Source organism: Lycium ferocissimum, unplaced genomic scaffold, assembly GCF_029784015.1.
Source record: "Lycium ferocissimum isolate CSIRO_LF1 unplaced genomic scaffold, AGI_CSIRO_Lferr_CH_V1 ctg5917, whole genome shotgun sequence".
NCBI lineage: Eukaryota > Viridiplantae > Streptophyta > Magnoliopsida > Solanales > Solanaceae > Lycium > Lycium ferocissimum.
The window spans coordinates 19,001-42,380 of NW_026726160.1; the positions used below are offsets into that span (position 1 = coordinate 19,001).

The window sequence follows — 23,380 nt, forward strand, 5'->3', positions numbered from 1 at the left end:
TTTTGTAACTTAGAGATAATTGGGAAAATTATACCTAAGTGTTGACATGCAAGCAAAATGGAGACTAACCCAGATCGCATATCCACGTGTAGGTGCGAAAGAAGGACAAATTTAGGATGGAAAATTCTTTCGGGCAGCGGCTTGGAAGCTAAGGTATGTAAGGTTTTCATTTCTATTTTCCTTGGCAAGAATCTTAGAGCCCACTAGCGTGCATAATCAATTCACTCGAATTTCCTATTTTTTTTTATGAAAAGTATATTTTACGACGAATTCGTATTTTATGGAAGATATTATATTTTACGAAAACTCTATCTTTCTACGGATTTTTCTAAACGCTTTTTTTTTATATGAAAATAAGTATACGTCCCTTGTTACAATGATTTATGGACTCCTAGTCTTGACGATATTATGAACATCTGATGTTATGATATTTATTGACTCCATGTTGAAATGTCAGTGCACTTCACGAAAGCTTCATATAATGATTATTATGATAAATGTCATTTGGGTCATTCTTTGGCTTCAAAATGAGTTACAAAATATATTCGGAGGTATTTGACCTTACGTCACTCCGAAAGGCCTATAATATTTCTTTGACTCTTCATGCATTATATATATATATATATATATCTGTGTGTGTGTGTGTGTGCGCGCACTATTTTTCTCCACTGAGCTGCGGTATAGTCGGCCGGGTACGACACGTAGATGTGCAACCACTGATTAGTTATGTATTCACACCGAGTCCCATTAGGGCCGGGTACGTTATGATATGATGATGTTTTCTCTGGACGCGGGATGATATGAAATGATGATGATGCTATACACACGGAGTCCTGAAAAGGCCAGATACGTTTCACACTGAGTCCTGAAAAGGCCGGGTACCTTATATATTATATGTATATATATATTTGCATATGAAAATGATTTTATCATGCATTGCATTTCGTATTGTCTTCAGATGTCTAGGTTTCTTTCATTTTGATATATTACGTTATGTCCTACTTATGTCATTACATTCCTGCTTTACATACTCAGTACTTTTATCCGTACTGACCATCCCACTTCTTAGGGCGCTGCATTTCATGCTACAGGTCCTGATAGCTAGAGCAGAGGACCTCTTCAGTAGGATTGCCAGCTTCAGCGAAACGTCAGCAAGCACCATTGTCCCGGGCTTGCTCGTTAAGTATGCATGTTATGTATATGACAGGTGTATGTACTCTTAGAGGCTCATGGACAGTATAGTGGGTGTCAGAGTCATGCATGTTTTCAGTATACTTATGCTGCATATGTTGTAGACTGGACGACTATATGACATTTTATGATGTTCATGTTGCGGCCCTATCGGCTAGCTTATGTACACAGTTGTTGATAAAGATGTATATGTTATCCATATGTTAGGCCTTTTCTGCATGCAAGAGTTCTTATGTGTATCTGATAATAGTTACGATCAAAATAGTTGTATTAAAGCTATGTTATGTCACTTTAGGTGGTACTCGGCCGTTAGGGTCGGGTGCCCTTCATGCCCCTCATCAGGGCATGACATTTTGGAAATTTCTCTTCTTTTAATATCTCCTATCGTGCCATTTCATTCAAATTGGTATCTGGTTGATTCAAATTAGTATTTAGTCGATTCCAATTAGTATCTAGTTGTAGTATGTTTTACACTGATGTGTATGTTTGATTTGTGTCGGAAAGAGGTTTTGACGAGTTTCAAATCTCGTGTGAAGGTTCTATACTTAGCAGGTTTTTCTTTCTGGTTTCCGTCATTTCGCGTAGGCGAGGAGTATAGTCGTATCTACGGGAGATGGCCGCCGATGCAAAGTGAAGTTTAAGTGCCAAGGCCCATATCTGTGAGACATGGTTCGCAGGTGCGAGGTTGCATTTTCGAAGTTCTGGTTCGCAGAAGCAGATCCTAACTGACAAGCTCGAGCTTGTATGTGCTACACCTCGTAGCTTTATACATTGAGTTACGCTGTTTGTTAGTCGTCGTAGACTTGGAGAGCATGACTATCTTGGAGGTCATATGAGCGTAGACATGTCCATCTTAAGTATATAAGAGTTTAAGACCATGTTTAGTACAAATGCTGCACCCCTACTGTATAATGGAAACAGTGGGGGGTGCATTCTGTGACCATGATACGGACCCTATAATTTTCTATGGGCCGTATAATTGAGTCGGTGGAGGCTTTAATTGTATATAACTTTGACCCTCTATCATTTTATTTCATTTTCCTCACTTCTCCAGATCCCTAACATCTATAAAAACCCTCTCCAACATATATAAGCTAACCCAAGGTGAATAAAAGATGAAACGTGTGATTCTTGTGTTGAAAGTCCCGATTGCTTGTTTAATGCTGGTTTCTCTTCTTGTGGTGGACTTTGAAAGATACTTCATGGTGAAGTTACCTCTAAATTGGTGTGTTCTTGAGTTCTTGAGGTAAGATTTCATCTCATCTTCATGTTCTTGAGTTTGTTAGCCCTTACTCAACTAGTTAGAGTTGGAATTTGTGGAAAGAAAACTCCAACTTGTGCTAGGACTTATGTTAGACTTATGGGTTGTTTTGAAGTACGGTATTGTTATGTTGTTGATGGAATTCCCTTGCATATGTAAAGTAGTTGATGTTGTTGTTGTGTTGTTATTGTTATGCTTCATGAATTTGAAAGAAAAGAGTGTATAAAGATATCGTATACGAGCGTATATTGGGTCGTTTTGGTATGTACTCTTATGTGTTGGTGATTTGAGTTTAAAAGGGATTAGAGGAGGTTGTAGAGTTTATTGTTGGTTCAGTTAGTTGAGTTGTGGTTGTAAAAGAATAGGGGAAATGCTATCCAATTCATTTTAGAATTGAATTATCATTTGATATATGTGATATACCAGTGTCGTCTAAGTTCATACATGTATCCCTTTGTTATAGGATTGGCATACTAGTTACAACAAGTTCGTGGTTGGATCATATTGATGACTCGAGGTATGTAAATTTAATTGCTATCTTTCCTCATTCTTGGCATGATTCCATATCTAGTAAAGGCGTACGAATCATATCACGAGAAACTTATCGACTAGATCTTGTCTAAGTGATCTGTAGTCTCCCTAGTAGTTGAGCGATACCTTTGAGGGATTCTTATCCGCTCTTTAGTCCGTTGATTCTAGTAGAGATAGAGAGTTATGTTGCTGCTTTATATCTTCTAGTATTCATGCTTGCCGGTGCAGACAGACAGACAGATAGACCTCCCCAGTTGGCAGGACCAGACATCAGTTGATTGGTAAGCTCCACTCATTCGGAGTTTCCAGGTCTAGATTGGAGTCTCTTTTTTGTGTATATAGGCTTGATGGGTTGGCCCTGTCCCGACCAAGATACAGTTGTTTACTCCTTAGATGCTTGTGGATGAGTTCTGTATATTGTATGTCAGTACTATAGCTTTGCCAACTCTATTGTATATGTCTATTTTGGTATATTTGGTTGTAGACACTCATGGCGGCCTCGTCGGCAGGCACAGTTGTATATATATGTTTTCGGTGTATATGCCCTATAAATGTGATAGCCATTATTTACAAATATTTAAGAATATGGCCTTGCCGGCCTTGGTTGGTATTGTTTGTTTGCAAGTAGGCCTCGGCCTAATTTGAGGGTTACTCCTCATAAGTCACAGTATATAGAGTGGTTCGCTCAGGCCGAGTATGGCATCGGGTGCCGGCCACGCCTTACTAGCTTTGGGGCCTGACAAACTTGGCGTCAGAGCTAATCTGTCCTAGGGAGTCTACAAGACGTGTCTAGTAGATTCTTGCTTATATATGTGTTGTGCACGTTATATAAATAGGGAGCTAGAGGGCTTTTTGGAGTTGGTTACCCTTCCTTCAGATAAAAATCATGTTGTAGAGCTGAGTCATAGGAAATTTGAGTTAAACTTACGTTTTGTGTTTGAGTACAGGGATGCTGCTGACTAGAAAGACCATGGCTAGCCAGAGAGATAACGCGGCTGCTGGTGAGGGGACCAGCAGGGCACACCTAATAGATGGGACCTGGTCTGAGGACCAGAGTGAGACCGCTTCTCAGCCATCGTCGAGTCCTCCACCATCTGAGGAGCTTCCGAGGGAGGCAGCACCTCCAGTACCCCCTCCTGCGCCGATTGATCAGGATATCAGAAGTGCGGTGCAACTGCGACTCGTTAGTGGCTACTCGAGACGGCCCGAGAGTACCCGGCGGGTGCGGTGGTTTTCTTAGGGGCCCGGTAGCTCGGCGGTTCGAGAGTTTCTGGCATTGGAGCCCCTAGAGTACACAGGGGCCAGGCGAGATGAGGACCCACAGAATTTTATTGATCAGCTTCACCGGGTATTCAGAGTGATGCATGCTTCGGAGGCCGAGGCGGCAGAACTAGCGACTTTCAGGCTTCGAGATATAGTTGTCTTATGGTATGATGGGTTAGAGCATTCCATATGTTCTGACGCACCTCCAGCAGTCTGGCCAGAGTTTTCAGAGGCCTTCTTAGATCACTATCAACCGTTGGAGATACGAGAGGCTCGGGTTGAAAATGCAGGGCAAGAAAATTGGCTTTCTAAATTTTCATGAAAAGGCTAGAAAATTATGGAAGCCTAAAAAGAGGTGGAAAGTGATTGATCTTAAACGAAATTATTATCTAGTACAGTTTGACTCCAAAGATGACTACATGCATGTTTTGTTGGGTGGACCGTGGATTTTACTAGGTCATTATTTGGTCGTTCAACAATGGAAACCATATTTTTCTGTGACAAATGATCCAATTAATTCTATTGTAGCTTGGGTTCGCTTTCTAGGACTTCCCAGCCACTTATACCACAAGAAGGTTTTAAGAGCACTTGGAAACAAATTGGTCGTCTGGTTAAAATCGACTACAATCTTTGCTCAATGTGATAGAACACGTTTTGCTAAGACTGCAGTGGAGGTGGATCTGACTAAACCCCTAGTCTCTTATTTTGAGTTTAAAGGAAAAACACAAAAAATTGCATACAAGGGACTACCAAATATATGTTTTCATTGTGGTGAATTTGGACATACCATTAAATTATTGTGGAGATCATCCTGCTAATGTAAATAAACTTCAAAATGAATTAGACAAAGCCACTAATTCTGGTGGAGGTAGTGACAAAATTGGCCTTACAGAGGATAGTATTTATGGTCCCTGGATGATAGGGCAATGTCGTCTATGAAAATCTAATGGCAGAAATAGTGAAAAGCAAGCAACAAGTAACAAAGGAGCTAAAAATGACTCTAACACCTCTCGATTTGCAGCCCTGAATGATTTGGAAGTAGAAGATCAAATTGGTAAGAATCCATTGTTTGAAAATGAAGTGCTTTCCAGTGATACAAATAATTCTAATGTGCAATCTCAGTCATTTTAATTTAAGCAGAAGTCACCAAAAGGCAACAAAAAGGGTCTCTCCAAGTCTTCTCCTAGGGTGGTTGAGCATCTAAGTGAAAATAGCCCGATTGATGTGGAAGTGAACGAGACAATTGTTGACACAGATTCAATTTCTAAGGTCAATATGGTGGACCATAATTAGTCTTTTAAGGACGACCCCAGTGCTTTGCCCAGGTCTTCCACAGTTTAAAATTTGGTTTCTTCGATCCTAAACTCTTCAGTGCATAAAGCGGTGACAACTCCACGCCCCACATTATCTCAGTCAAAGAATATCTCCATCGATGTTCGTGACAGAGATATTAAAAAACCCACTAAATTGGTCACCTCTAAATTTAGTGGTAGCAGACCTCCTGATCTACGGTCTAAAAAGGTTGTTTCGTCCCACCAAATTTGGCCTCCTAACTCTGCTGATATAGAGGATATCTCGATAATAGATGTTATGCAGTATCATATTGGTATGGTCATTGATGGTATTTATGCTCTCGAAGGTTCATCCGCTGGAAGCAAAGTCTCTACTTGACTTTTTGATAAATATATGTGCTAGTTCTTTCTTTTCTATATTTTGTTAATGGATTTTAAGTCATTTATTTGGAATTGTCAAGGATTAGGTTCAACTACCAAGATTAATTATACTTGGGATATGATTAGTCAATACTCTATATATTTTTTGATTCTCTTAGAAATCAGAATTAGTGGAGTTCCAGCGGATAAAGCCATTAAAAGCATTAGATTTCCCTGCTCTTTTCAAGTTAAAGCACAAGGATTTTTTGGAGGAATTTGGTTTCTTTGGCTTGATTACTTGGATATTGAGGTTTTATCTTTCACTTTTCAGTATGTGAATTTGAAGATTTCTATTTCAGGCTTGTCAGATTTTATCTTTACTGCTATCTATGCAAGTCGAATAGCTGATGTTCCTAGAATTTTTTGGCATGAGCTTTCTCATATTTCTAGTTGTTTCACTTTGTTGTGGTGCTTAGATGGAGATTTTAATGCATTTTTATTCTTTCATGAGAAGATCGGTTGAGCAATTAGAGGGAATCATCGCTCTTACTTTCAAAATTTTTTAAATTCTTAGAACTTGATTGACATGGGTTTTCAAGGTCCCATTTGGACTTGGCATAGGGTTCTAGTCAAGGAAAGATTGGACCAGTGTCTCTGCAGTCAAAATTGGCGTTTGATGTTTGATTGTGCTTCGGTTTTTCACTTGCCAAGTGTTACACCTCGTAAATTTTCGCGTCATCGTAAGCAAACTAAAGTGAGTCCTGAGAGGCTATGCCACCCCTATAAGGTTAAGGAACACTTTTAATAAGTGTTAGACAAGTATTTAAAGGTTTCGGGATCAAGCAAATCGAAGAAATTAGGTTCGTTGAAAATTTGGAAAAACTTGGCAGAATTTTGGACATGATTTTTGGTCCAACTTCAAAGAGGCATATCTCCTAGAATATGAAGAGTTACAGAATCCATAACCTATGTAAATTGAAGTTCAGCGAATCTTCTTTCCAATACAACTGACAAATCACATTTCTATGAAGTACGGAGGAAATTTCGGCCTATACAAAAATGTACGTCTCCTACATTTTGGGCGTATTTTGCCAAAATTTCCAGAAAGTTTAAAATTTTAGCCCCAAAATACGTGATGAACAGTAACCCGTACTTTGAAGTACAGGATAAACAATAACCTGTATTTTGCCTGAATTTTCCAGAAAAATTTAAGTCAGTGGAGACTTCCTATAAATTTATTTCCCATAACTTGGGTCATCATTTTCACCAAAAAAAAGATCCCTAATGTCTCTCTAAGCCTCCCTTAACATCCATACACCCTCCAAATCATTCCAAATCAAATAAAGAGAAGATCGAAGATTGAAAATCTAAGTTAATTTATGGAAGTTGGATGTTTTTGCTTTCAATTGGAGTCGTGGGGATTAAGTATTGGAGCAAGTTGTGTGAGTTGAAATTCTTCAAATACAAGGTATGTTGTTCATCTTATCTCTTATGTTAAATTGATTTCAAGGTTTAGCAAGTCTTAAAAGTGGAAAGAGTTATGGGGAAAAGTCACAAAGTATTATGTTGTAGTTGTTGGCTATGAATTGAATTTGAAAAGAAGTTTTGGATGGGTTTGAGTCTAGTTTGAATGTAATTCTTGGGTATGATATTATTGATGTTGTTTGATAATTATGCCACTTAATTGAAGAAAGAAAAGGTGAAGAGAAGTCCAAACATGAATAGGAACTATGTTGAGTTCAAGGACTGTTTTGAGCATCTTGTGGTTGTATTGTTGAGTTAATTTTCGTTAATATGAGTAGTATCTAATGTTTTTGGTGTGTTGATGAGATTATACTCCTTGGTTGGGAAGAAAGAAAGTGTATATTGTTGTTGTATATTGGTATACTTTGGGCTGTTTGGTGTGTATTCTTTATATGAACAGTGAAAGGAGTATTTAAGGACTTTTGTAATCTTGTTGTTGTTATTGTGGGAGTGTTGTAGATGTTGAGGTGAAAGAAGATATAAGGGGAAATGCTGCCCAATTTTCGTTAGCTCATTTGTTAATCTAGTTTGACCTTATAAGCGTTTAAATGACTTATCTTTAGTGCGAATAATCTTGAATGTAGATTTACAAACTTGGAAGGATGAGCGTTGAGTAGTTAAGGAGACGACAAGGTATGTTAAGGCTAACCCTTTCTTTCTAAAGGCATGATTCCCTTATTGTGAACCCATACATGATATCCATAATGTCTTATTTCCTAGAATTGCTAGAAACTCATAATTCTCAAGGTTCCTATGGTATTGTTGATAAAAGTTCCCTATGATGATGGTGATGGTGATGATGGTGATAATGATTCCATTTCTAGAGATACCAAAGCTTATAGTTCTTGATGTTCTTATGATATTATTGAGTTTGTCACATGATTTTCGATTGTATTCATTGTTGTTGATCCCATCTTATAATAGTTGTTCTTCCAAGGTGCAATATGGCGATGATGATGATTCCATAATAGAATTTGGAGGTTTACTGATACGCTCAAATTACACCTTTAATTAGCGTAAAGCGGACGATATAAATAGTAACCCAACTAGGTTGGGGTCGAATCCCACAGGGAATATGGTGTGAAAAGGTTACTAAACTCGTAGAATGCTTAATTTAGGTCTAATGTCTTAATCCGATGATTTTTGTAAAAGTTTGGTTGTTTAGGACTAATGGCTAACTAATTTCTTTGGAATGTAATTTAGGATAAAAGAAACCAAGGTTGTGTCCCCTTTAGATAGGGTGTATGATCATGGGTATTGATCTCGATATACTTCTAATGGATTGCTATATGAATGGACTTAACCTCTATGTGAATCTCTACTATTTCCCAATAAATAAAGATTATTTCTTTCTATGATTTTCCCAAATATAAGAAAGTGATATGAAGAACGATTAACAATGCCAAGCAAATTCTTCTTATTCCTAAGTGAATTTATTAAACAAAGTTTAAAGCTTTGAGTTCTTGCTATGTGTGCTTACCAAACCCTATTTATTTTCCCAAATAAACTCAGGTTTATGGTATTAGCTAATGTTTGCAACCACTAACTATATGATAAAAACGAAGAACACATAAATTCTTACAATCCATGATTTGTATATCGCTAACAATCCCCAATCACATAACACCCATCATTGGGTTCAAAACCCTAGTAAGGAAATTTAGCTACTCATAGAAGAAGAAGAAGAACAATTAGAAATAATTGAGATCATAATGTTTACGAATTAATTGTTGTGAATTGAAGACAAATTAATTGCAATTGTTTGTAATACCCAAAAGGCTTCCAAAACTATGAGTATTTAGTGCTAAAGAAAATAAAAGCTGAAATCTGGTGTATATATCTTTACAAGAAACCTAAATCAGGTATTTATAAGAGTCTAAGTCGTGCAAAATATGATTGACAAAATTGCCCCTGACGGACCAATGTACGGACCGTACAATTTATACGGTCCGTAGAATTAGCGAGCAGTTCTCCGTAAAATCTTCTTCAGTTGCCAGATATACGATCCACTTTTACGGACCGTAACTATTATACGGTCCGTATAACTTGTCCGTACAATCCTCTTCCCTTTGAGACTTCGCTGGAACCAATCTATGGTAGGATTTACGGACCGTAAATAATATACGGTTATACGGTCCGTATGTTTCTCCGTATAATCTATGGTGGCTTTGATGGACCGTAAATATTATTTTTTTCTTCTTTGAAGTCATTTTTCTTTTTTCTCTTTTTACTCCATTTTGCACGACTTGCTCCCGCAATACGTTAAACATCTGCAACATATCACAAACACATCAAAAAGACCAAGACTTGCTAAAAAACAAGTAAAACTTATAGCCAAAGAGCATCGAATGTGCCATAATTTCACGGCACATCAACACCCCCAACTTAAAGTCTTTGCTTGTCCTCAAGCAAGTCGCACAACACAATGACTCAATCTACCACTTAGATATTGCAGAGTAATGATGTCTACATTGGTTTTGACTCTGACCTCTTGGCATGCACGTTTTTCTTCCAAGGACCACCCTATTTTTCTATTTTAAACCATATACACAAACCAAGAACGCTATGACTAACAATGAAGCTTCAATGCATGACATTACATCATCGAACATATTATGATGCACACAAATGCTACTTTAGGCGGTCACTTTATTTTGCTCAATTCTCATCCTTATGCCCTCACATAGACCAAAGAATGTCCCAACACACATATATACAACAAGAATGGGACGAAGACGAAAGAGAAGAGACAAATACTCACACTCACAAAGAAATTCATATCTACACATGCAAATACCATAGGCCTGCCCTTATTTTCTATGTTTGCATCCTCGGCTTGTTTGGTTATGATCACATTAGGACTTGTTTTGGCTTGTAATGTAGGCTTAGGGACGGGTAGGATACTTTTTGAATATTAGTGACTCACCCTCCTTGAACACTACAACATCTCTTCACCTTAATTCACCTCTTTTCTTTCCAACCCCTTTATTTTCTTTCAAGTTTTCGATGTCGATGTGGTTTTATTCCTAACCAACTTGCAAATCTTTTTGTGTTACAATTTTCTGATTTTTCTTTTTTTTTTATACATGCAACGACCACATCGAATCTCCACTAGCAACTTCCACCACCCCCAACTTATGTTTTTAACATCTACTTTACATTTAATTCACCCCCAACTTAGGCATTTCTCCTCATCTATCTAGTAGCATCAAGGAGGGAACGAGTGCGAAGATGGATTACATGCACAAAGGGTAAGGTTTCATAATTGGCTAGCCAAGAAAAAAAGTCAAAAGGCTCAAAAAGGGAAACTAGGGATATTTGAAATTTTTGGTAAGGCTTATTTAGGCAAAGTGACTATTTACACAAAGAAAGCCTAAGATCATCTCACGACCAAACTAACTTTCGGATTTCAAACAAGACCAACCAGGCAAGTTCTAGATTATACTTGCATAAACAGAACCAAACTAACAACTCACACACACATTGGCATAAGGATAATTATTTTTACACTTGTGACCTCCTAAGTAGTCATTCATCACACACATTACCCAAATAATAATAATGTCATATAAAGAATCAATCATGTCAACCAATAACTGTTCTAAGTATGCATTTTTCAATTTTTGAGGGGTCCAACATTTCCAACAAACGATAACAACATACCATCAGTTACAGAACAACCAAATAAGTCAAAACTAATCTACTCAACCTAAGCAACATCATAAACATGCTAGTTTCAACAAAATAAAGCCCCCCTCAGGAAAAGAACTCTGACAAAGAAAAGCCGAGGGGGTACCTAAACACATATTTACACTACAACAATATCAAATAGTCCCACCCCCAACTAAAGAATCACGCACTGCCCTCAGTGCATCAATGTAGGCATAGACAAGACAAGGGTTAGGACTACCTGAGGCACACTATGTGCGATGCTCCTCCTGCTGTGCCCCCACCGCATCAGTATCGGTAGCTGTTGGATCAATAGTGATATTGAGAGGCTCGGTCTGAGTCTGTGGAAGTGGGTCTACTGCTGGAACAGCCGTTCCGGCCTCCTCTGGTATCTTAATGCTAGGTACCCCGTCTGCTCAACAAGGGGATCCAAACTGCTCGATGCCCATGTGTAGTGGAAATCAACCATAGATAGCTACGCGGCATGCCTCAACTGGCACTCTTCTAACTCCACTAGGTCGACCCCCTCGTCATCTTTCCCTGATCTCAACCTCTTGCCTCTATCTTGGGCTGAGGGCTCTTCCTTTGAAAGTCGCACCACTGGCACCAAAGATGCCAAATCAATCGGCATTGCTGGTTGAGGGGGATTTTCAAACACTCCCCCCTCCTTCACTTGAAGCGCAAGGACATCGTCCTTCAATTGAGTAATGTCCTTCTTCACTGTTTGCATTTCCGCTGCTGACGACACCTTTTATAACTCAAGGACTCTCCTCTTAATGCCATCGATTCTGGAGTGAATTTGACGGTGTGATTGAGTGAGAGACTCCCTTAGCAACTCTATCTCTTTTCGGACTGCCCGTGCTATAACCCCTTCTAACTTCTCTAATAGGCTCGTGATCTATCGATCGGCTTTGTCTGCCTTTACATAAGAGTCATGGAAGTTCTGTATGTTAAATGGAATCATTACACCTCCAAGAATTATTGTAGATGTGGAGGTGACTCTGGTAGCAGGTGGGGCAGTCGTGGGGACCGTCTCAGTAGCAACCTCAGGGCCTACGGATGAGGTGGGGCCCGATGATGACTCGGGAACTTCTGTGGGAGCTGGTACTGTCGTGGTGGCAGTCTTACGACCCTCTGGGTTCTCCTCTAATGTCATGCCCTCATCCTCATTTTGGTCAGACTCATATCGCACAAATTCTGGTGCTGCCATACCCCCTCAGGCTGCTGCCAACCTGTCCTTAACATCTTTATCTTGGCCCTTTAGCAAACTATAGATATGTTTTACCTCATATTTGTGGTCCCAGTATGGGAACTTTTGGATGTCAGCGTTCAAACAAAAGGCCATAATAAAACACGAGAACACCGAAGAAAGCCCAGGTTGGGTTACCCGCATCCGAACCTCATCCGCTATCAATTTCCCTATATCAATAGTATACCGGGACATGATCGAAGCCACTAGAATTGCATGGCTTATAGTGAGCTGATTATCTGTATGAGTTGGGTGTATTCTGTTTAGCAAGACACTGCACCAGAATTTTTGCTTCTACTGAGAGATCTTTCTTTTTAATCGGCGCACTAGTGTTGGTACGCCAAGCTGGGTCGTCTCTCGCAATCACCGAAGTTACCCACGGTGCCTCTCTCAATATATCTGTTCTGTTCCCCGCCATTCTGTAGTCTAACTCATCAGTGTTCGCAGGCGGCTCATAGTTGTCCCTGAAGTAGTATCGATTTATGGCTTTCTTTGGAGAAGTCAATCTTCACACCCCTAATAGTTAAACGGAGCCTCTCTTTCTTTATTGGAGGTACCGTTGTTTATCTGCAGCATAGTTGGCGTAAAACTCTCTAACAATGGAGGATATATATGTGCCGGGTGGTTGGCTAAAGAAACCCCATCCATGGTGATCAATGACAGCCTGTATGGTGGGGAAATATTCCAACCCCTCAAACCTGATCCGCCTCTCCTCATAGATGCTCCGGCGGAAACCCTATCCTCCTTCATTTGGCTCCAGCCCTTTATCATGTATTTCTTTCGAACCTTGGACCGAGAACCTAATAGCATGTTCAGACCTCTCCTTCATTCTGTTCTCATTTAGGCGTGCCGCCTCTTCAGCATCAGACTCCTCTAGCACATTAGTCGCCTCCTCCCGATTTTTATTTTTTTAAAAACCACCAAAGTGGTGGCATTTTATTAGAAATCAAACAAACTGTACAAAAACTAACCAACTGGTTAGTATGAAAAAGATAAAAAAGCTAGAGCATAAAAGTAAAACCATTACAACATCAAACATAAATAGAGCTGCTAGATATCCTATAGTCTTGACTTGCATCCATTTTTCAACCTCTAAGCTCTCACCAGATGGTATGGATTTCAGTCAGGTGAATTTTCTCCCGACTAGACAGATCAGGAGAGCTTGATGAGTGCTCCCCATCACTGCTGGACCCCTCATCAGATGGGGGGTTTGCCGGAGTTTGGGCTGCTCTTCGCGGCCTCGTGTTTCGTGCGATAGGAGCCTGGTCTTCATCACTCACATGGTCCTGATCACAGAGCCTAGTTCTAACTTAGGTCCGACCTCGCCCTTGGCCCTGTCCTGTGGCCTGGGCACGACTCCTTATGGCAGTGTTCTTTGGATCCATACCTTTGGACTACATATTAGTATTTACAATAATTAAAGTGTAGACAAGGATGATAATTTACAATCACAAATATTTTTTTTTAATATATATATACTGAAGGTAAAAAATATACGGTCCGTAAAAGAGACCGTAGATAGGCGACAGAATGGCATGCTTGTTCATGGAGATTATGCGGTCCGTATATTTTTTTTACGGTCCGTAAAACCCCTCGTAGATTTGGGACAGGAAATTTGGGAACAGAAGCAACTGTTTTACGGCATAAGATACAGTCCATAAAATTTCTACGGTTCGTAGGTTATGTCATAAAACAGGAACTGAGAGACTCAATCTAACTTGGTATATATACGACACAGATTTACAGTCCGTAGAATTTCTATGGTCCGTAAATCTGTCCGTATATATACTTTCTCTGTAATTAGTTACCCAGACATCCCTGTGACCCATATGCATTCAAGACTTATTTTTATACATGGAACCCCGTTATTTTGCTCCTATCATGTCGGGGTTACTCAGACTTCATCCTAATCTACACTTTCTCATTCAAGCATTTTATCGAACAGTTGGTGGGCATAACGAATTGTTATATCAATTAAGATATTGACACTCGAGATGCCCACCGACCCAATGGGGATTTCGAATACTCGTTCCCCATGAGTCCATATGTTAAACTGTCACTACCCAAACCGGAAGGCCGGGACTGACACTCAAGACCCTACTCGGCTGAGCGCCCTACTATCTTTACACCCATAACTCACAATCTTATGTGAACCTTCAAATTATGAAATGACGCTTCCGTCAAGTAAAACATGAAAAAACTTTTTAATAAAACTCTTTCATCAAGTCAGGGACTTCTCCCTTATCGTTAATTCAAAGAAAACTTTTGGTCACAATAAAATCTTTAAAATGATTCATATGAACACGTCGACCTACATGGCCACTTTACACTATTGTCGACATCTCGACGCAATATCCACAGGACACTGTCTGCAAAAGCCTCTACAAGGATAAAGTTACCATAACATAAGTTGAGACAGGGCCCCAACATAACCGTAATGCTTATGACATATATGTACTCCGACTCGGCAACACTCTGAATAGAAATGGAGTTTACCAAACAAGCTGATAATCCGGGTACATCTGATAGCGAGTGTCCTCTACTCATCTGTCTACACCTGTGTGGCATGAAACACAGCGCCCCCAGGCAAAGGGACATCAGTATGAATAATGAACCGAGTATATAAGGCAGAACTGAAACAATATATCTCAACTCGAATAATCGTGTGACAATCGTACATGTAACCGCGAATCATGTATGTGCATATGAACCTTTAATGCATCAAGAGTATACGTATATATATATATATATATATATATATACAATGCATGCGTTCACTCGTCATTGATTTTGGGCATAATAACATAATGGGACGGGCATCATAATCATCGTATACCGTAATCATGTATGCGCATATAAACTTTTATATATATACGTATATATATATATATATATATATATATATATATATATATATATATATATACACAATGCATGCCTTCGCCACTTCATGCCCTTCGGCATCATAATCATCGTATACCTGACTTCAAGACGGTTTGTGTATATAACGCCTTAGCCCTTTTCCCCTTCCCCATGAAATGATGTCGTGCATGTATGTAAATATGAAAATGCATGAAAATCCTTGGAAACAATCAAAAGACTCCCTTCGGAGCAACTTTAGTTCAAAACGGGAACTTCTTCCCTTTTTTTTAAAATGGGAACTTCTTCCCCTTTCTTAAAAATGGAAACTTCTTCCCCTTTTCATTTGTCTCCTTCGAGACTTAAAAAGCAAATATGAAATGCATATGAATAAAGAAACCTCATGAATGTCCCCTTTGGGATTTAGACCTCGTTATGAAATTTACAACTTATGGATGCCCCTTCGGGCTTAAGAAGTCAAGGAACTCAGGATATCCTACATCTAGGAGTGGATTCATTATTGATATCATTAAGCTTCGCACTTGTCATAGATCATGCCAAATGAAAGAAAGGATAGCCTTAACATACCTTTTCAGTCGCCTTAACCTTAACTACTTAGCGCGTGTCCTCCCGAGCTCGTAAACCAACATTCAAAAGAATTCACACTATTGTTAGGCTTATCGTCACATGCTTGTCTCAAGCCTTTAATTAAAATCCTTTTAGAATCTACCGAAATTCGGGCAGCATCTCCCCTGTTTATATTCCTAGCCCGAAAACACAATCCAGTAACCAACAACAACAAAAATAATACCAAGATCAACAACATCATTTCCAAAAACATCATGTTCCACAAACATGCCACACGATATTTTCCAAGTTCCACAACTAACCAACTCATTATACGACTATTTCACAACTATATATCCGTAAATAAACCGAAATTAACATTAATAAGAAGAGATGCGTACCTTACTCCGGTTAATATTGCGATATCTTCATTTTCCCGCATGAACTTGAGCCAAAACCCATCGCCATACAATTTTATAATCACAACTATACGCTGTTCGGACTTAAATTCAGGGATTATACTTAGTTTTCGGCTAAAATTTAGTGGATGCAGGTTGGGGAAGGTTCCAGAATTTTTGGGAGGTTTGGAGAAGTGTTTCGGATGAAAAATAAGGGGTAAAACCCATTTTATAAGATGCCAAGTTAGTTTTTCTTCTATAGCACGTTGGTTACCGCGCTTACTATAGCACGCGTTTCTATTTTGTCAGCCTAACTGGTAACGTCCATAATTCTCTACTCCGATGTCTTATCAATGAGCGGTTTGTTGCGTTAGAAACTAGACTCGACGAACTTTATTTTAGGATATTGAAGCACCTTAAAACTCCTAATATACTAGGAGATATACCCCTCCAAATTTGACTAAAAATCTACCCAAAATTCTGCCAACTTTTTCAAATTTTCGACAAACTTATTTTCTTCGATTTGCTTGGTCCTGGAATCTTCCGAAAATCTCCATACATGATATTTACCATTAATCATACTTGATAATGGTCATATCCTTTGGTTCTAAGGTTGTCCTTCCTGGTTACGGCTTACGAGATGGTAATTCATCCTTTACTTCATTGTTACGTACTTCTCGTGGCTTGTACCTTTCAAAACTTCACGGGACATCTTCGATACTCCTTTAATACGGTGAAATACGTGGTGTGCTCATTCTTGAAAGTGCGAGATGTAACTTAAACACAGCACAACCAAATCCCCGCCCTATCTAACTTAAAGAATTCAACACCCGTACAAAAATATTTTAAGAACTCATGCAAAAAGGTCATTGAGAGACAAATGGGCATTTGTCCCTCTCACTAATGTGCAATTTAAGAGCAATATGAAGGTATGAGAGAATCAACAAACCTTCTAGGGATGTGGATTATCACAAAGAACAACTAAGAAGAAAAAAAAAACAATACAATCACTTTGCTTCAACTTCACTATTGCTGCTAGGTATTTTGGGAATAGGGTTGTGGATATGAAAGTTTACGGGTTTTTGGTGTAAGGGAAGGATTTGTAACTGCTGATTTTGTGGAGTGAAAAGGGGAGTGAATTAAGGGATGTGATTTGGTAGTGGAAGGAGTGTGTTTTAGAGTTTTAGTGGGAAGAGGAGAATGGATCGTGGGTTTGAATTTGAAGCAAAGATTTCTGGTCTTTTTATTTTTCTCTTTAACCTCGCTGCCTTTTTAACTTACCTGGCCTTTTTATTTTGTCAATCTATGCCCGTAAAATTACACGGGGCGTAGATCTGTCCGTAGATCTGCGACGGTGAATTGATCTGATGATCCTTGGTTTACGCTTTTATCTACGGTCCGTATAAATTACACGGACCGTATGTGTTGGCGTAAATCAAGGACAGAAAGATCTTTTACCTGGCTCATGTTCTACGCTTCCATCTACGGACCGTACAATTTATACGGACCGTAGATTCTGGCGTAGATCATCTCCAGTTTCTACCCTTTGCATCTTGCACCAAAACAAACATTACCCTATATGCTTCAAACGATAAAAGAAAATAAACATTACACTTGGGTTGCCTCCCAAGAAGCGCTTGAGTTAACGTCGCGGCACGACGGTGGTATCCACTCACTCCTTATCGGCGAACACCAGGTCAGTGTTCGTTCCGAGGTGCTTCAACCGATATCGGTCAACAATTCTATCTCCCGAAACCATCCCGTGATAGTGCTTCACCCTCTGCCCATTCACCTTAAATGTTCGAGTTCCATCTCCAGACTTCAACTCAATCGCTCCATGGGGTGAAACACCTACCACCTCAAACGGACCAGACCATCTTGATTTTAGCTTGCCCGGTAGCAACTTCAACCGAGAGTTAAACAACAAGACAGGATCACCCTTGTAGAATTCTCGCTTCAGGATTTTCTTGTCATGATATTGCTTCATCCTCTCTTTATACAGTGCTGCACTCTCATATGCCTGGTACCAAAACTCATCCATCTCATTGAGTTGAAACAACCTGAGCTTGGTCACCTCTTCCCAATCCATATTCAATTTCTTCAAAGCCCACATAGCCTTGTGTTCAAGTTCAACCGGCAAGTGACAAGCTTTTTCGAAAATGAGCTTGAAGGGTGAAGTCCCAATCGGAGTCTTGAAAGCAGTCCGGTATGCCCATAGAGCATCATCGAGCTTGCAGGGCCAATCACTTCTATTTGCATTAACCTTTTTCGCTAGAATACTCTTGATCTCCCGATTGGACACTTCAACTTGCCCACTTGTCTGAGGATGATAAGGTGTTGCCACCCTATGTTTTACGCCATATTTCTCCATCAATCCCACGAAAGCTCTATTGCAAAAGTGGGAACCACCATCGCTTATTATAGCCGTCAGAGTACCAAATCGAGTACATATGTTCTTTTTGAGGAACCCCATGCCACTCTTGGCCTTGTTAGATAAAGCCACCGCTTCTACCCATTTCGATACATAGTCCACAGCAACCAAGATATATTTCATGCCACCAGAACTCACAAAGGGTCCCATAAAGTCAATCCCCCAGACATCGAACACTTCTACCTCCATCACAAAATTCATAGGCATCTCTTGCCTTCTGCCTATATTCCCTTGCCTCTGACATTGATCACAAGACTTCACCAATAGATTGGCATCATGAAAGATAGTCAGCCAATAATAACCGCATTCAAGAACCTTAGCAGCAGTCCGGTTACCACTATGATGACCCCCAATAGGAGATTTCATGGCATGCCTTTAGAATCGCCATCACTTCACTTTCGGGAACACAATGCCGAATGATATTGTCAGCGCATGTTCGGAACAAATAAGGCTTGTCCCAATAGTATTGACGAGACTCCCGCAAGAACTTCTTTTTCTGGTAAGCTTTGATATCTTCTAGAACTATACCTGTCACCAAATAATTAGCAATGTCAGCATACCACAACGCCACTTCATTTGACACAGCCAACACCCTCTCATCTGGAAATGCATCATCTATATCTAGCTCATCAGACGGTCTCCCAGCTTCTTCAAGCCGAGAGAGATGGTCAAGCAACCCGATTTTCTCGGTGCCCTTGCGGTCTTCACCTCAAAATCAAACTCTCGCCAAAGCAATAGCACCCATCGGATCGTCGCGGCTTTGCTTCCTTCTTCGCCATAAGGTATCTCAATGTTGTATGATCAGTGTATACCACGACTTTGGACCCCAACAAATAGGCCCTAAACTTCTCAAAAGCAAAAACTATTGCAAGCAGCTCTTGCTCCATCACTGTGTAATTCATCTGGGCAGCATTCAGTGTTCTGCTTGCATAATAGATCGGGTGCATAATTTTATTGTGCCTCTGGCCAAGCACAACACCTATCGCGAAACCACTAGCATCACACATCAATTCAAAGGGCAAGGACCAATCAGGAGCAACAATAATAGGAGCAGTAGTGAGGCGCTCCTTTAACTCATCAAACGCCTTCTGGCACTTGTCATCAAACACAAACTTAGCCTCTTTTTCAAGAAGCTTGCACATCGGGTTAGCAATCTTGGAGAAATCTTTGATGAAGCGCCTGTAGAACCCAAAGATGTCCCAAGAAACTTCGGACACCTTTGACTGAGATAGGTGGAGAAGTTTTGCAATCACATCTATCTTCGCTTGATCGACCTCAATTCCCTTTTCAGAGATTTTGTGACCGAGGACGATCCCTTCCTTCACCATAAAGTGGCACTTCTCCCAATTTAGCACGAGATTTGTCTCCTCACATCTTTTCAGCACTTGACCCAGATGGCCAAGACAATCATCAAACGAATCACCCACAACAGAGAAGTCATCCATGAACACTTCCAAGTAGTCCTCTACCATGTCAGAAAAGATCGACATCATGCACCTCTGAAAAGTGGTTGGAGCATTACACAACCCAAAGGGCATCCGGCTGAACGCAAACGTCCCATAAGGACAAGTAAACGTCGTCTTTTCTTGATCCTCCAACGCAATGTTGATCTGATTGTAGCCCGAATAACCATCAAGGAAGCAATAATAAGAACGCCCTGCTAGCCTATCAAGCATTTGATCAATAAAAGGCATAGGGAAGTGATCCTTGCATGTGGCAGTGTTGAGCTTGCGATAGTCCATGCAAACTCTCCATCCGGTTACAGTTCTCGTCGGAATCAGCTCATTCTTTGCATTGGGCACAACTGTGATGCCGCCCTTCTTAGGAACACATTGGACTGGGCTCACCCATTTACTGTCAGCAATCGGGTAAACCACTCCAGCATCTAACCATTTGATGATCTCTTTCTTGACTACCTCTTGCATATTCTCGTTCAATCTCCTTTGATGCTCTACACTCGATTTGCTATCCTCCTCCAACTGGATTTTATGTTCACAGATCCCAGATGGAATTCCCCGAATGTCTGCTATGGTCCAACCAATAGCACGCCTATATTCACGCAATACCTCCAAAAGCTGTAGAATCTGCTCCTCAGTCAGTAGGGCTGAAACAATCACTGGCAATGTATTGTTCGGACCAAGGAACTCATACTTCAGATGTGATGGGAGCTGCTTAAGCTCCAACTTAGGTGGCTCAATGATCGAAGGCTTTGTTGGAGGAGTTGTTCTATTTTCCAGATCAAGATTTAGCTTCTTTGGGTGGTAAGAATATGAACCCAACCCAACAAGCGAATTAACTGTCTCCACATAACCTTCCATGTCTTCAGCATCAAAGTTCACAAGAATACCGGCTAGAGCTTCACCCAAACTTTCTTCTTCCATCTTGAACTCCACCGCTTCATCAACAACATCAAATGAATCAATTACCGAAATGCTCTCGTAAGCACTTGGTAACTTCATCCCCTTGCTAGCCTGAAAAGTAACTTCTTCATCATTGACTCGGAACTTGATTTCATTTTTCTCCGAATCCATCAGAGCTCTCCCTGTAGCAAGGAAGGGTCTCCCCAGAATAATAGGAATGTCCCGATCAACAGCACAGTCAAGAATCACAAAATCAGCGGGCAACATAAATTCACCAACCCGCACAAGCACATCATCAACCACACCAACAGGCCTTTTGATAGACCTATCAGCCATCTGTAACCTCATAGTAGTTGGCCTTGGCATCCCCAAACCTGATTGTTTGTATATAGCAAGTGGCATCAAATTAATACTCGCCCCATTATCACACAAAGCACGAGCAAAATCATGGTGCCCAACAGAACAAGGAATGGTGAACAACCCAGGATCCTTCTTTTTCTAAATAGTGGTTGTTGAAATGATGGAACTCACAATGTGAGTCAAACTCACGGTTTCATGTTGCACCATTTTCTTCTTGGTCAGCAGGTCCTTCAAATATTTAGCAAAATCGGGCATCTCCTTGACAGCTTCCAAGAAGGGAAAATTTAGAGACAACTGCTTCAGCTGATCATAAATTTTTTCGAACTTAGCATCTTCCTTCTTCTTCACCAACCTCTGAGGAAAGGGAGGTTTAGATTTGAAAAGCTGAGTCAAAGGGCAGAGAGCCCTTTTCATAGTCTACTTGCTCGTGTCATCAGCTCCTTCACAATCTTTGGAATATTAGCAACCTTCTTGTCAGTAGGATTCTCATCAACAATAATTGGTGCTTCAGACTGCACCTCTTCCTCTTCATCTATCGGCTCAAGATCAACAACCTTCTTATCAGCCCCTTGGAGTGTTTTACCACTCCTAGTAGTGATGGCAAACACACGGTCTACACCGCCTCCCCCATTCTTCGGATTCGGAATAGTGTCACTCGGAAGTCCTCCCTTTTTAGGAGGGTGCTGCTCTCTAGAAATATCCCTCATCTGTGACTCAAGCTTCTGAATAGCCGCTGTATGGGAACCCACTATCTCTGTCAGCCCGGATAAAGTCCTCTCAGACTTAGATTGATTTGCCAAAATCTTCTCAAGCATTGCTTCAACCTTCGAACTACCTTGCTCTGTTGACTGCCCTTTCGGTGGTATATAAGGATTGGAACTCTTGTTCCCAAAATTGTTGCTGTTGTTGTAGCTCCCTTGGTTCGCACCACCATAATTATTATTGTAGTTCCCTGAGTTGTTGTTGTTATAAGCACCTTGACCTTGCTGAGGTCTCCATTGATTCTGATTCTGGTAACCACCTTGGTAGTTCTGTCTTTGATAACCCCCTTGAGAGTTATTCACATAGTTAGCATCTTCAATCTGCATAGGAGGTCCCTCATGAAACGGACCCTCTTGGGTCTGGTACATCCCTTTCGGCATACCTGCATCATCCTCACAAACATTCACCTTCTTAATCTGGGTTTCATCAAACTTCTTTGTTAGCAAGAAAATATTTGTTGCAAGCTCAGCCAATGTTTGTCGTGTATCTAGATTCTCATTTACCATATTCTGGATCATGGCACTATCGTAAGGCACAATGTCAGCATTGTTTGAGTGCCAAGCCTGATTGTGAGTAGTCAGCCTGTCAAGCATGTTGGTCACTCGTCGGTAAGATTTATTCATGAAACAACCATCAGCTGCATTGTTAGCAACTGATTGCGTCACTGGATCTAGCCCTCGGTAGAACTTCTCCATTAATATGTTCTCCGAAAAACCATGATTCGGAATCTTTTGCAAATACTCTTTGAATCTCTCCCAAGCTTCATATAACTATTCCCCCGGTCGCTGCTTAAATTCATAGATCTTGTCATGAATCTCAGCCTTCTTGCTAGGAGGGTACCATTTCTTGAGAAAGACTGCTACCATCTCTGCCCATGTAGTAATAGAATTCCGGGACAGCTTCTCGAACCATGCTCTTGCATCTCCAGCTAAGGAATATTTGAATAACCTCAGCCGAATAGCATCTTGTGGAACGTTGTTTTGGATGTGATTAGCACACACATCCATAAAATTCTGCAAATGACGTTGAGGGTCATTCTCGGTAGAGTTTCGAAAGTAGCCCTCAAGCTTCAACAACTGGTATAGAGAGGAGTCAATTTTTACGCTTGTAGCTCCACATCGAGGATGAACAATAGCATATGCATAGTCCTCCCTCGGAATAAGATCAGCGAAAACATTTTCTTCATCTGATTCATTCGCTTGATTATTCAATCGATTCCCCTAGTTACCAACACGTTGGTTTTGCTGATTCTGATTCATGTTCACCTGGTTTACAAGGAATAGCAAACAAGGTGTGATGGAAT

The 23,380-nt window shown here is 40.3% G+C and overlaps 1 non-coding gene across 1 annotated transcript; it reads left to right on the top strand.

The window, feature by feature from the left end:
• The first annotated feature begins 22,788 nt into the window (after nt 1-22,788).
• LOC132045029 (small nucleolar RNA R71) lies at nt 22,789-22,894 on the top strand. Its single transcript, XR_009412336.1, has one exon. It is a non-coding gene; the product is annotated as a small nucleolar RNA R71 (small nucleolar RNA).
• The last annotated feature ends 486 nt before the right edge of the window (nt 22,895-23,380 follow it).